We start from the raw sequence: 14,749 nt of genomic DNA on the forward strand, positions 1-14,749 counted from the left end.
CCGTACCCTTTTATTGTTTTATTTTTTTAATAAATAAGACAACGAATAGGGCAATAACGAAATTATTCATCATTAATTTTAATTAGGAGAGTATCTATAACCTCTATTTTGATGATTATTGTCAACCACTATAGTTTTGATTCCATATAAATTTATATTTAGATTACAAACCGTGCCATATTAAGGAAATTACAGTTATGCCTCAACTTTAGGAAATTACAGTTATGCAAATCATAAATGTCACCAGAACCCTCAATCAATTAGTAATTTAAATAATTTTCCATAACTTCAATGTTACGCATGAGAACATCCAAATCATAAATGGATAATTTCTCGAAAGTCAATTAAAACAATCTTACTCACAATTACACCCAAAAAATTTCAAATTAAAATTAATGCCATATTAAGTATGAACTCTACAATATTAACGGATTATGTAAAATAATAAACGCAAAAAATTAAGAAATAACCAAGTGGTTAAATTTTGCGAGCTGTTCCAACCACTGCCATATCACAGCACTGAAATCTGGTTCAACTAGGCTGAAACCCTTCCTGGTTGCCGAATATTAAAATAAAATTAAAAAAACCAAAGCATAAAAGGCTTACCATTTACTAAAAATAATCTTTTATTTTTATGGTGCGTTCTATTCACCTGATTTTCACTTATTTTTCCTGAACTTATCTTATCTAAGCTTATCAGAACTTAACTAAACTTTTCTGAACTTATTAGAACCTATTTTAGTTATAGATAGTATTTGGTCAACCCCTTATTTTTTCTGAAACAAGTGGAAATAAGGTGAACATAACATAGCCTTAATTAGTTCAAATGAAATTTCAAATAAAATATAAGTGTTTACATTTTTGCAACGTCAATGACGCAAATGATAAGTCTTTAAGGAAAGCGTATCTCCTTTTAAAATACGGAAGGAGTATATAATTTCCTTGTTTTTTTGGAATTATTTTATTTAATTTAAAATTAAAAAAAAAGAAAAATTATATACAATACAGTCCAACACTTATATTCGATTATATGTAATATTTTACAGTACAATCGTAGATATATAAAGTACAGTCTAACACTTACATTCAATTTCTTATATTTTATAGGAAAATTTGACAAAAACAACATTTTATAACCCCTTTTTTGTGAGACACAATTTTATAAGTTGTTTCTCGCAGAAAACGGGTTATAAAAGGTTATTTTTGGCAAATTTGACTACTTCATATTTTACAGTACAATAGTAGACATATACATTCCAGTCTAACAATTATTTTATTCGATTTTACATATTTTCTATTTTACAGTACAATTGTAAATATATACAATACATTCTAACAATTAAGGCCTGAAAATATCCTGGTTCTATGCTATCTGATTTTGACTTGTCTCTCAGATGTGTTGTCAATCCAATGCTCTTCAAATCCTCTTCACCCATTATTGAGCCTACAAAGAAGATATCTTCGGGTATGTGCTATGAATCTAGCTGCATTGATCCATTTTGCCTCCAACCATCCTGACAGATGCCATGCTTTACCCCGAGGCTTTTAAATGTTGCTGCATCTAAAACCCTGAAGCTCAAATCCGAAAAATCTCATCATATCAATCAACCGGCATACTCGAACATGTTTCTTTCATCATAAGTTATTAGGTGAATAAACTAATTATTGTAGGTAATTTAGGGGCTAAATCATAATGGTGAAAGTATAATAAGGATAGGCATGAGCATCTCATGATGCAAGAAGTTGGGCTGCGTTAAAGCGCTCACAAAAAAGCAGTACTTATAGTCTAGAATGGCTAGCTTAAGGGGTGGTTTTGAAGAATGGCCTTGCTTTATGCAAATGATGGCAACACCTAACAAGTAACAACTAAAAGGATAACAAGACCTAAGTACATGGATATAAATAGGAACATAAATGATTTATTCCCCTGCAATTCGCAAATACATGTATATAGTTAAACAAATTAAACTCCATACAGATTGTTAAGCGAGAAAAAGACTAAAAAGAAAGAAGTTTTATTACCAAATGATACCCCATCCCATACCATTGCAGAAGCAAGGACATTCTTCTGTAAACTTCAGATCAGATGCTTCACGTCAGCTCTACGTGAATTGGAAAGGATCAAACCAGTTCATCTAAACTAGAATTAGGAATAAAGCAAGAATTTGTCGCGTGTACCTACCATATACTGAGAATAGGTTGTTCATTATGGACCACAACACACCTATGTGCTTGGGAAACTACCCATAACAAACTAAGAGGGATTGCGTTTCTTCCTCTTCTTATCAAATCAAGTTAGCATATTTCCTCCCTTTTCACACACAATATTTTCCAATGAATTTATCAAAATTCAAAAATCAATCTCTTTTCAACTTTTTGCAAACAATAATCGTAAAAGTAACCATTAGAATCATTCTAGCATTTTTGAACAACATAAAACCCACTTCAGTACACAATAGTAACATATCTTTGATTTCCATCACCCAAATAACTTGGAGATTCGTTTGCAGTAACACCAAAACTTTGGATACCCTAAATACAAACTCATTCACATCATACAATGACTCAATATTATCTCCATCATCCTAGGTATAAATAGATAAAAACATTAAAAAAATTAGCTTAGTCTGCATATTATTAATACAATATGGAAAATAGTTACTATAGTATGTACGGAGTATATTATGTTAATATTGTAATATTCTAGGATATACGGAGTTACCTAATTAGCCTTCCTATGTAATATTTATACGTTGAGAATTAATGAGAATAGACGAGATTGCGCATTATTTATATACAACATGAGGATACGCTGAACCTCCTAACAAAATATAAATTCTTATGGTTATGGAACTGAATTCACTCTTATTGAATCAAGACACCTAAACTTGAATTTTCAAATAATCATGTCCATCGACATAAATCAGACAAAAGTTCAGCTTATGATGTTGCTCACCAATTCAAGCAATAGTTTTTACAGCAGATCTAAAAATCTTTAAATCAGAGTTACTCACAGGACTTTACAAAAAAAAAAGGTTGTAGAAAGCTAGAATTAGCCATCTTCTTACCATATATTACCCAAATAGCCTTTCGCTTCTCAGGGGTCATAAGCTGAATTCCTGTGACAATAACAACAGTGCTACAAGGTCAAAAGACCTTAGCTAATGTAATTAACAATAGTGCCAACTTAGCTAAATCTTTTTGTCTTACCAATTTTGATTTTGGAAAGACCTTAGCTAATATTAAACTATGGGTCAATATAAATGGAGGATACATGTCATCTGCAATCTACATAAACGAACATCAATCATCAATTTTGCAAAAGTTTTACACTATATAAATTCTTGATCAAGCTTAGGAGGCTTCATCGATTTTTGGTTGGTCTAATTGTTGTTGATTAGTCTGATCAATGGTTTACCTTCTGAAGCCTCTGCTTCTTGTCCAAGAGCGATAACTATCTCAGCAAGCTTTGATGGTTTTTTCTTGCTTATGCTTTTTTACTATGAACCATTACATTCATTCAAGCTTGGGTGCACTTCTGTCACAGTTCTGTAGAAGTCCATACAAAGGACATAACAAAGATCAAGCACAGTGCTCACGAATTCCAATACCTTGTGCAACCTTTCACTCTGCGCATCAACAAAGCTTATGAATTCAACTCTTATTACAGGACATATGGTTACCAAATAAAATCCCCAAATAAACTATACCTTTTCCTTTTGAAGCTCCTGAAGTTGAGCATAATATTCCTCTGACTTCTTTAGGGATAAGTCGGACTCGTCAACTACTGGTGCTTCATCTTTCAGGTTCAACTTCCCAGCAATTTCACCACAGATTTCCCGAATCTGTGTCTGTACATCAGAGAACTCTCTCAACCTTTGATCTTTTTGTTTACACAACTTCTCCATTGTTGGTGCAACAGCTGAAAGTTGTTCCTTAATTGTTCCACAAGTTTTCTCAGGCTGCCAAAAAGTAATGCGTAGGACTGATTAAATCACCACTTAAAATTCAGAAATAAATAAAACACAAACAACATGATGATTTGCTTCTCTTTGAAATCACTAAGAAAGTTGAGTGGTACTAGAGACAAACCATTCCGAAAACAGTTTTATCTCCAAGAGCATATAGGAGGGTAGACAGTTCAACATTGGCATCAGCCGGTCTAGGGAAGCTGAGCCCTTGATTTAACAGCCATGTCAACTTTCCTTTTGTAGACATCTAAACATTCATGCTCTATCTGAAGAAGAATCTTGTCCCTATCCTCAACACTTTCGCCAACTTCATCCCATATTCGCTACAGCCAATAAAAAATGATGATCAACATAATGCTCAGATGTTCAAAACAATTTCACCTCATTCTTTGGCAAATTACATGTAATTGCTGCAGCAAAGTTCCACAAGTGTTTTCTCCTATAAGAGGATTTTCTGCATCTGCCACTACCATTGACGATGGAGTTAATTAAGGACCTGCATTGAACCCAAAGTTTTAGCTTCTCTGTTTACCAGAAATACCTATCATACAGAAACCAACACCTCTTTAGCTAATGATCATAACACACAGACAGTCGAACATACTGATCGCTCAGTTTCTCACTCAGCAGTGAAGACCGATCACATAAAACCACAAAACAACAAAACACTCAAAAGAGGCAACAGATTGAAAATACATAAGTGGCATCAGAAATCCAATTCACATATTGTTCATTGTTCAATGACCCACAAACTGTGAAAGGAACATAAAAGTGCTTCATAAGCAGCACAAAGCCTCCATCAATGACAAGGTTAATTATGACAAATCATCTACAACCAACATTTGGTACCACCATACAATTATTAGGTCAATCTAGTACTGTACTTTTTAGTTCCAGCTTAGCAACATTATCCACAAATCAAACATAGTTGACATCACTCACTGCTAACCCACATTATGATAATTTCATAAAAGGGGAGTACTTTGCACATGGGTGCCAAAAGAACTGCGCCAATCCAAACATTGGGTTGCTTGAAGTGCACCTGAAGAGCCACAACTCCACCAATACACTGTCCAAACAAAAACCTCTTTAACAAATCAATAATAAACTTAAAACCACATTAAGAGTAATTCCTTAAATACTAAATATTATTGTTCATTGTCTTCTTCATCTACTCATTCCGCAAACCAAACCCAACCCCGACAAAGTATCTCATATTATACAACAAATTGAAATAAAAAAAAAACACAATTTTGAAGCAATGATTCGAATCTGAAAAATAATTTACCTCATACGCGACACCAATTTCCCTGTTACTCATCGTCTTTGAAAGAAGGAACTACAACTTTGGGAGTAATTCACATCATTCAATGCCTCAATATTATCTCCATCACCCTACGCATAAAAAATTTAAAATACTAAAGACGTTTTTAGTTTGAGTATTATTAATACAATATGGCCAATATATACTATATTCACAACCAATAATATGGAATTGTTACAATTCCAAAATTATTAAAAAAAATAATTTGTTAAAATCGGACTACCATTTATGAAAAAACTTGGAATATTTGCAACTACAGAATAAAATTATAAACACTGAATTAGTGTAGGCAAATTTATTTTATTAAAATATACACTTAACACATGTCTTAATTAGTACTATATTGCAAATTAACAACAACATAATAAATTAAAAACACCATTTAAAGTTGTTGATAACACTAAATAATCAATTATACTGTTCATTGTCTTCTTCAACTCCTCTCTCCTCAAAAAAACCCAAAACAAAAAACAAAACCTATATTCCTACAACAAATTAAAAGAAAAACCACAAAATTGAAGCAATTGGGAAATCTGGAAATCGAAATTTACCTCAATCGCGACGAACTTTCCACTTTTTCTCATCATTCCTCGACAGAAGACAAATCACCTATGGTTTTTTAGGTTTTACGAACAGTAAAAGGCAATGGTGGCTAAACATAATTTCAGCGAAATGTTTCGAATGAATTGTTGAAGTCCTTGCAGTTGTTTTGAAATTCAAATTGGACGTCTGTCTTCTTCACAGCTTACACATCTCCTGACCATGGTTAAGATTAAATTTCCGTTCTCCTTTTTCTGTTAAAAGAAATATTACTGTTTTGCTGCAAATATGCCATTATTTCCCCTTGATTAACGCCCTTCGTTGATCACGGTGATCAACTCGGAAAGCCTTGTTGTTTGGGTGGCATAAAAAACTTGTGAAGCTAGAATTTCTATGAATTGCAAACTATGTGAGCTATTTTTTTTTGGTTTAAAAAAGTCACTGCATTAGTTATTTAATATGCAAAATATACATAGCTAGTGTGTGCTGATATCATCAGCTTCCACACCATGTGGAACAAAAATACAGCCATCAATGGCACAATCATTGCTTAATGATACAGTTTCCAAAAAATTGATGTCATTTTCAGATGAAATGTAACTGTTTTTGCTGGGTGGGGGTGAAGCTAACTCCTCGATGCAACAGACTAAGCTGGGTCTTGGCTTTCTTTGCCACATAGTCTGCCTCCTTCATTTCCTCTCTTCTTCTTGACTTCAAATAGGGGTTCCCTTGGATTTTTAGCATGTCCCTGCATTTTCCATGTAAGTTAGAGAACCATGTAGTTGATGTGTGTTCATCATTGATGTTGTCAACTGCATTTTTACAGTTAGAAATAATTGTGACTTCCTTCCATTTTCTAACTGTGGCCCAAGAGATGGCAAGCATAATTGTTTGGGTTTCAACAGCATTAGATGCTACTGATGTTGTAGTACCAGCCACCCCATCAATAAAAAGATGATTTTCATCCCTGCAAATGATAGCATAGGAGGCCAACAGAGAAGTATTGCAAAATGTAGCATCCACTTTGACAATAAACCTAGCATGAGTAGACAGTGGTAGAATATGCAAAGGCTTGACATTCAGCAAATGTGGGTGGTCATGGTTTATGAATTCTCTGGCCAAGTTGATTGTCTGTGAGCACCAGAATCCTATGGGTTTGTTTTCTTTCTGAAAAAGCCAAAGATTTCTCCTTAACCAAATTCTCCAAATGCAAAAAACAAAAACAGTAGAATGATCAAGGTTTAAACCAGGGGAAGTTTCATTGACATCTAGATTTTTCAAAAACCAAGTGATAAAATCAGTGATTGTGTTATTGATTTTAGGGATAAACATCACATGCAACCAGAAATATACTTCCCTAGGACAAGTAAGGAAGATATGTTTAAGATCTTCTTGAGTGTTAGGGAAAAAGTGGCAATTTCCATTAGGAATAAGCTGTTTAATTGACAATGTTTTGATGAAATGGGGGAAGGAATTTTTTTTAGGAATTTCAACTTCCCATAAAATGAGGAAATTTGCTTACCTAGTCCCTCTTAGGTAAGTAGAAATTCTCAGGGGAAATTACTTCCCACATTATTAACCAAACAACTCTAGCAAGTTCCCATGAATTTAAATAAAGACTCATTTTCTATGAATTTGCATTTCATGGGAAATTTTAATTCCTATGTAAATCAAACGACAACTTAATAATAGTGAAGTTTAAAGCCTATACAGAGTGTTACGTGACCCTTTAAAAAAAAATTTAATTTAAGAAAACCATGTTTCTTATATCTTCACCCCTTCGTTTCTTTTTGCTGCTTGATAATTCAGATTTGGTTTTTTTTTTGGTTAATGTTATTTCTTTCTGCCGTCGTTTCATTCTTTGGAACAAATTTGGAATTCGTTGTACTTTCCAACCGTTCACAATGACAATTTCCTCCGATCTTTCATAATTTCCTCCTTACTCTTTTGATTTTTCTTCACTTTTTTTTCTAAGCATGAAATTCATTTGTGATTTTTAGGGTTATACCCCTCTTTAGTCTATTCTCCGTGTTTTCCCCTTTTCCTATTAGTATTATACCCCAAACCAATATGTGATGAATTTTAATGGTACCTTACCACTTTACAATGTTCTGCCATTTTTATTGCCTTTTCTCGCATGATTTTTTAGCATCGGGTTTGCGATTATCACCTCTCATGCTCTGGGTTTTCTTAGTTTTGCTTTAATTTTGGAGTTATTCGGTACGCTTTTCGGAAATTTTTACACCAATCATATTTCTGAATTTTGGCTATAATTTCTGAAACTTTTGCCTTTTCTTCCATGATTGTTTCAGGTAATTGACCTCTACTGGTAAGGGGGAAACAAAAACATAAGGTTTCCTTGAATTTTCTTTCCTCTTTCTGATTTCAGGTAATTTTGATAATTTCATAATACAAGTAGTTCATTCAATTGAATCCACGTGTTATAGCCTATAGGAGCAAGTAATCAGCAATAATTATTTTTAATAATACAATTTCAATTTCAGTAATGTATTCGAAAAAACATACAATCAAAATGATAAAATACATGATTGTATTCTGTTATATTTTTTCTAGGTGCAAATAAAATTTAAAAATGTAGGGTTTTTGTTATATGTGTATAAAGTCGTAATTGTTGAATATACCATTGCAAAATCTTGATTGGTTCTAGTGGTTAATAAAAGAGATTGACGAGATAGAGCTCCTATAGAAGGGGACTAAAAAAAAGTTTGATCTACATTTTTCTAGGCTGGTCAAATTGATGCCAGGTTACTTCGGCATTTAATTTGTGGTTTAGGGATTTTGCTGATCCGCTTTAAGTTGATAACACAATGAACAAGAGACAGAGTTGCATTGTTTGTAGTATTTTCTTGAATCATTCTTACTTTTAGTTAGCTTAGGGATTTGTAACCGTTATGAGATCACCGCTCGAGCGATACTGCTAAGTAGTCATTATGAAGAATAGAAAATAATTGCGAACTATTACAACGTTCAATATAAGTTGAGATATCGTATTACATGCTCTTTTCGCATGAGAAATAATAAAAACTTTAAAACACTAATCTAAATATAAAGCTAAATCTAATCTAATATACGAAGTATATAACTAGATTAGGTCCCGTGCTTGCAGGGATATTCTAAAATTATTTCACTAATTTTTTATAATATATTTGGCTGAAGTATTTATCTCTGTACGGTTACTGCATAATTAATAAATTTTTAACATACTAAGTTAATAATCTTATAGGAAGTATGCATCCGTTCTACGTATTAAATTTTTTTTTTTTATGTTTGATCATATGCTAATTTGACCACAATATTCAATATATTAATATGCTGATTTTTTGACAAAAATTATAGAGTAAATATATTTTCCATTATTAAATATGATTTGACTAAAATATTACGAAAAATTATTTTAGCAAATTAATATTATGTGGCGTATATTTTTTCCATTATCTACTAATGAATATTCTTTCCATACATAAATAGTAAATAAAAATTAATATAAGATAAAATAAATAAAAAGTACTTCTTAGAATTTTTTTAAGAAAACCTTTTTTGGCGGAAAAATTTGCACTAGGAAGTGACACGGGTAACTCCTGGTGTCTGTTTTAGTATAATGTAATAGATTAAAATAGACCTATTTTTTGAGATATTAGAGCGCCATATGAAAGATATATGTCCCTGCCTCAAGTATGCAATTAATGTATTTATACAAAGGCTAATAACACGGTTCAGATTAATTAAACAAGTTAATTATTCAGTGAGATCGAGTGATTTGAATGGCTAGAAAGAGGCCGCTTCTTAGAAAGGGGAATTAATAGTAATATTAATGATGCCGCTTACTCTTACCTGAACCGGACGGGTCACACAAATAGTATGTGAACGGATTAAGTTTTTAGGTGAATATATTATTTTCAGTAAATACTCTAATAGATTTCTATATTCAGAAAAGTTTGATATTGGTTTCACTGGGAGATATACAAATCATCAAAACGCTAAATCGAAAATATTACCGGAAATAGAAATATTACTGGAAACAAAACTATTGTCGGAATTGAAGATATTGTCGGAAACGGAAATATGGTTCGAATCGGAAATATTACTTGAAATAGATATATTATCCGAAAAGGAAATATTATTGGAAATGGAAATATGGTTCGAATTGGAAATATTACCGGAAATAGAAATATTGTCAGAAACTGAAATATTGCAGAAATAGAAATATTGTTGGAAATGAAAATATTTTTTGAATCGAAAACATTACCGGAATCGGAAAACTATTCGGAAACACGAAGCTCAAACCATGAGTCGGAAGCAAGGGCCAAAAGACACGTGTATTGCGGCCTATGGACGAGGCAAGCCCACGAGCTGGCCGCAAATCCAATCCCATGGGCGAGAAACGAGTGCACATAAGCACGCATGAGCAGTGGCACGCACGCGGCAGCGGTTGCAGCAACAACAACACGCATGACACGGACCGTGCACGCATGTGCAACGGTTGTGTTGTGCTCATGCGCGACGCATGCACGCCTCAAGCTTGGGCGCCAAGTTTTCTTGCTACACAAGTAACTTAGGCCGCAAGCCACTCCAACCAACTAGTTGGGTTAGGATTGAGGTGTTTGAGTTGTTTCCAACTTCCCTTGTTCAAAATTCAAAGTCGCATTCAAATTTTTTGATGCCAAGCTCCTTCTCCAAGTCAGGATTGGAAAGTTCTAAATCATTCAAGCTCAGAGTCATCAGCCCAGACTAGAGGCAGACTCGACCATTTTTTTCTAACGCTTATTTTTCTGCAGGTACCATCGTACAAAGAATGGTCTTAATTACAGGGCATTTTGACCCTTCTTCGTCGCATTCAAAAAAATTGACTTGCGCTTTCGTCTCAAAATCTTATTCAAAGTGGGGGGTTTTTGTAGACACCAAATTTTTTTTTCTCCCCTATGAGCTCGATGATGATAAACTAGGGAAAATGGAAATTTAAGAGTAATCTTTGGAGGAACATCACAATGAAATGTTTCCTCTAAATGATCTTCCATTACAAATTCAATGTCTTGATTTTTAAAAACCATTTTAAAAAAAAGATTAGTTTAAGAGATGTCACTCTTGAAACTCTCTTTCACAACAACTATAATCCAATTTGGATTTCAGAATCCAAGTTTTCTAAAAAGTTCAAGGGCGTTTGAAAATGTTAAACCCATCTTCAAACTAGAACTCATGAACTTTCAAGTTTCATGTTCCATTTCAAAATTCTATATTCAATGATGTTTAAAAGAGAACAATTTCTCTACAAAACTAGAATTATTTCAATGTTAAATTAGGAGCATAAAACTAGAATTATAGGATGTATTCCATAAAACTAGATTTCTCAATGTTAAATTATGATTTTCAATTTCAAAGTAAGGGTTTTCATAGTTGAAATATCCTCTCTTTTAATGCTAAGTCTCTTAATTCTTTAATATCAAGTCCTAAATTTCAATATTTAAATTCAATTTCGAATATCAATTTCAAACTTTTACAAAATCGGTAATTCATTAAGTTGAGAAATCACTTAAAATTTGATTAATTTCAAGTTTTGGGAAGCTTTCAAGAATAAGATGTCATACTTGAACATTCTTGATTATTTGAAATCCAAATCTTCAAAAGTACACTTTTTCCAAAATCCTTCAATTTAGGTTATTTATGCTTACATACTATCTAATCTCTTTCATTCAATTCTTAATATTTCCTATTCATTTGGTTACACCTAGTCTCTCTAGGTGTAACACCCCCAAAATTTGGACCTTTCAATATAATAAAATCCTCATATTATTTGAGAAAACAGTCATCCACCTTGGGAGTATTACATAGCAGGTCATCCACCTTGGGAGTATTACATAGCATCTATTTCCTCTCGAAAATGAATGCAACGTAACAATTATTATTATTATTATTATTATTATTATTATTATTACTATTATTACTATTATTACTATTATTATTATTATTATTGTTATTATTATTGTTATTGTTATTGTTATTATTATTGTTATTATTATTGTTATTATTATTATTATTATTGTTATTAATTTATTATTATTATTATTATTATTATTATTATTATAGAAAACACCAAAACGTTACAAGCTTAGCAAGCTACAAAGATCAAATGAACTACAAGAAGTTGGAGGGGAGCCAAGATACAATCTGGGCCCCCACTCCTCTGGCTATGGCGAACCCGATCCTGTTGAAAATGTGGGCAGCTGCCCGCGCCCCAATGTCCTGAGCCCTGGAGTACACCTGGACCCGCTTCAGCAAAGAAACAGCCCCTTTCTCTAATTCCCCAAAAGAAGAGAAAGAAAAAGGAAAGAAACCGTAACCCAAAGCCCTACAACGTGCCGCATACTTATCTTGCTTCCGCTGCGCTGCAACCACCACAACCCGACCCGGAACGAAGCCTGCCAACCCAGATTGCGTCAGAGGGGAAGACCCAGTCAAGTCAACACACACATCCAAACCGCCATCCCATGAGTAAAGCAATATATCTGCAGGACGAAGAGCTCCATCACTCTCACTAGTCAGCCCAACATCAACCTCCTTGCGAGCAGAAATCCCCGACCGGTAGCAAATATCCAAAAGGGTATCACGAACAACATTATGTCGATGTTTGATACCCACGATCCCAGCACAAGACACGGCATGATCCCCATAAATGTCTCCATCGAAAACCCGAGAGCAAGCAGAACACGGCGTCGAATCAGAGAACAACGGAATACCCAACCGATAACAAAGAACCGAACGATAAGTCTTACCGTTCATAGTCTGACCTAACCCCGAGATGGGGACTGCCCTCAACCAAGCTGAGGAGTGATCCCCCTGCTGTGATTTCCATAGGGCAACAAGACGCGAAGATAAGGAGTAGGCGGATTCCGCATCAGCAGTAACCTTCGTGAAATATATGTCTGCCAATTTCTTCATGAGAGAGGGGGCATCGATCTCACTAGGGCTACGCATAAGGTCGGTCTCCACGGTCCTATTGAAAAGACCAAGAGCATCATCAAAGGCCGGTCCCGGACCATCAACACCTGAAAGCCAAAGAAGCGAATCCTGCAAACCAGAAGACTGCAAACGGGATGCAAGAAAAGCATAATGCGGAACATCACCAGCTGAATAAACACCCAATCCTCCATAAGAATAAGGCAAGGTGGCAAGGCGCCATTTCCAGTCACCGAACCCAGGTCCCGAAGCAGTCACGATGCGCTCTAAAGAAGCCCGCAAAGCCACATCAAAAGATAATTGGGCCGCTTCGAAAAGATGAGGCGGACAAGTGCGCATAGCAAAGTAGAGTTTAGAAACTCCAGTACACGCACGAAGAAGCAACAACTCACACTGGGGATCATTAAGCTTGGCTACAGCATCCATCAACACAACAGTCTTCGACACACGCTGCGAAACCAACCCCTTACAAAAAGAGGAATCCGTACTGACTGGGCCACCAAGCAACTTAACACCAAGCGCAGGACGAGCAATATCCGTAGGAAATACACCCTCTAGACGACTGCGTGGGTCCACCGAAGGCCAGAAAACCTCCGTCTTCTCAACATTAACATGGAGACCTAAACGAGGACCCTCCTCCAAAATCAACTCCAAGACCTGTCCAACCACCAAAGTGTCACCAACGATAGTGCCATCGTCCAAGTACCAAGCCTGAAGAGATAGATCAAAAGAGTCTCTGATACGACACACCAATGGATGTAGAACCAGAGAAAACAGCAAAGGACCAAGAGGATCCCCTTGTTGCACACCCTGACAAGACCACAAGGTCTGCTCCCCATAATACAACCGCGCTGGAGAAGAGTAACAGAATTCAACCCAACGCGAAAGAGCAGGACAACGGAGTCGAACCTCACGCAACAAAGCCGATCGATCAACTAAATTGAACGCATTCTGAAAATCCACCAATAACATAGATAGGCCAACATCGGCCCCACGAGCCTCAACCAACCGATTGACAGCATGGAGAATGGCCTCACCACCAGCTGGAACCCCAACTCCAAACTGAAGACCTCCAAAGTAGTTTCCTAGACGCGGACCAATCAAAGCAGCCCCGACCTTAGAAACAAGTCGCCTCCAAATAGTGCCCACCGCAATAGGCCGAATACCACCACCAGGCTTAACAAGTGGCGTAAGAGGAGCACTAGCAATGTATCCTCCAAGTTCAGCAGGACACTTTCCAGCAAGAAAGAGATTAACTACCTGAGTGATAGCATCCACCAACTCATCAGAAACAGCTACAGCAGCACCACCCAAGCAATCCAAAAGGTGTTGAGCACGCAAGCCATCTCTACCGCACGAAGTACCACGCGGAAAGCCCTTAATCTGCTCCAAAACAATAGCGGAGGAAGTAGTAAGGTGATGATCAACAGGGATGTCCGGTAAGGTAGGGACCGAAACGGAAGGGTGCTTTGCTTGCAAATCTGCAAGAGTAGCATCATTGTAAGGGGCAAGACCCGAGGAAGAAAGAACCCTAACGGCAGCAGTGTAGTGACCGTCAGAAATCTTTCTCTTGCATTGCTTAATATTACGCTCCGCCAAATCATGGTCTTCGTCAACATCCAATAGAGGGGGAGACATGCTAGCCAATGTGTCTACGACAAGCTGCTCAGAACCACCAGGCACACCCCAAGAACGAATAGCAGAGGTGATACACTCTTCCTGTTGTCGCCGCCTAACACCGGAGGAACACTCACGATTACTTCGTGGAGAAAAAGTCTTGAGGACACACAGAGGTAACACGAGCAACTGAACCCAACAAGCGATGTCATCTGGTCTGCAAATCACCTTGTCAAGGGCCCCTGTCAGAACACGCGAAAAACCCAAACGACACTTGGGAGGGATGGTTTTCACAGAACGCAACCGCTTAGACCATAAAGTGTTT

At 35.8% G+C, this 14,749-nt stretch overlaps 1 long non-coding RNA gene and 1 pseudogene across 1 annotated transcript; one reads left to right on the forward strand and one right to left on the reverse strand.

Moving 5' to 3' along the window:
• Nucleotides 1-1,252: 1,252 nt before the first annotated feature.
• Nucleotides 1,253-5,986, reverse strand: LOC110776465 (65-kDa microtubule-associated protein 1-like; annotated as a pseudogene).
• LOC130459795 (uncharacterized) lies at nt 5,923-8,480 on the forward strand. Its single transcript, XR_008919419.1, has 2 exons — nt 5,923-6,060; nt 8,148-8,480. It is a non-coding gene; the product is annotated as an uncharacterized lncRNA (long non-coding RNA).
• Nucleotides 8,481-14,749: the final 6,269 nt, after the last annotated feature.

This window comes from Spinacia oleracea, chromosome 4 (assembly GCF_020520425.1).
Source record: "Spinacia oleracea cultivar Varoflay chromosome 4, BTI_SOV_V1, whole genome shotgun sequence".
NCBI classification, from domain to species: Eukaryota; Viridiplantae; Streptophyta; class Magnoliopsida; order Caryophyllales; family Amaranthaceae; genus Spinacia; species Spinacia oleracea.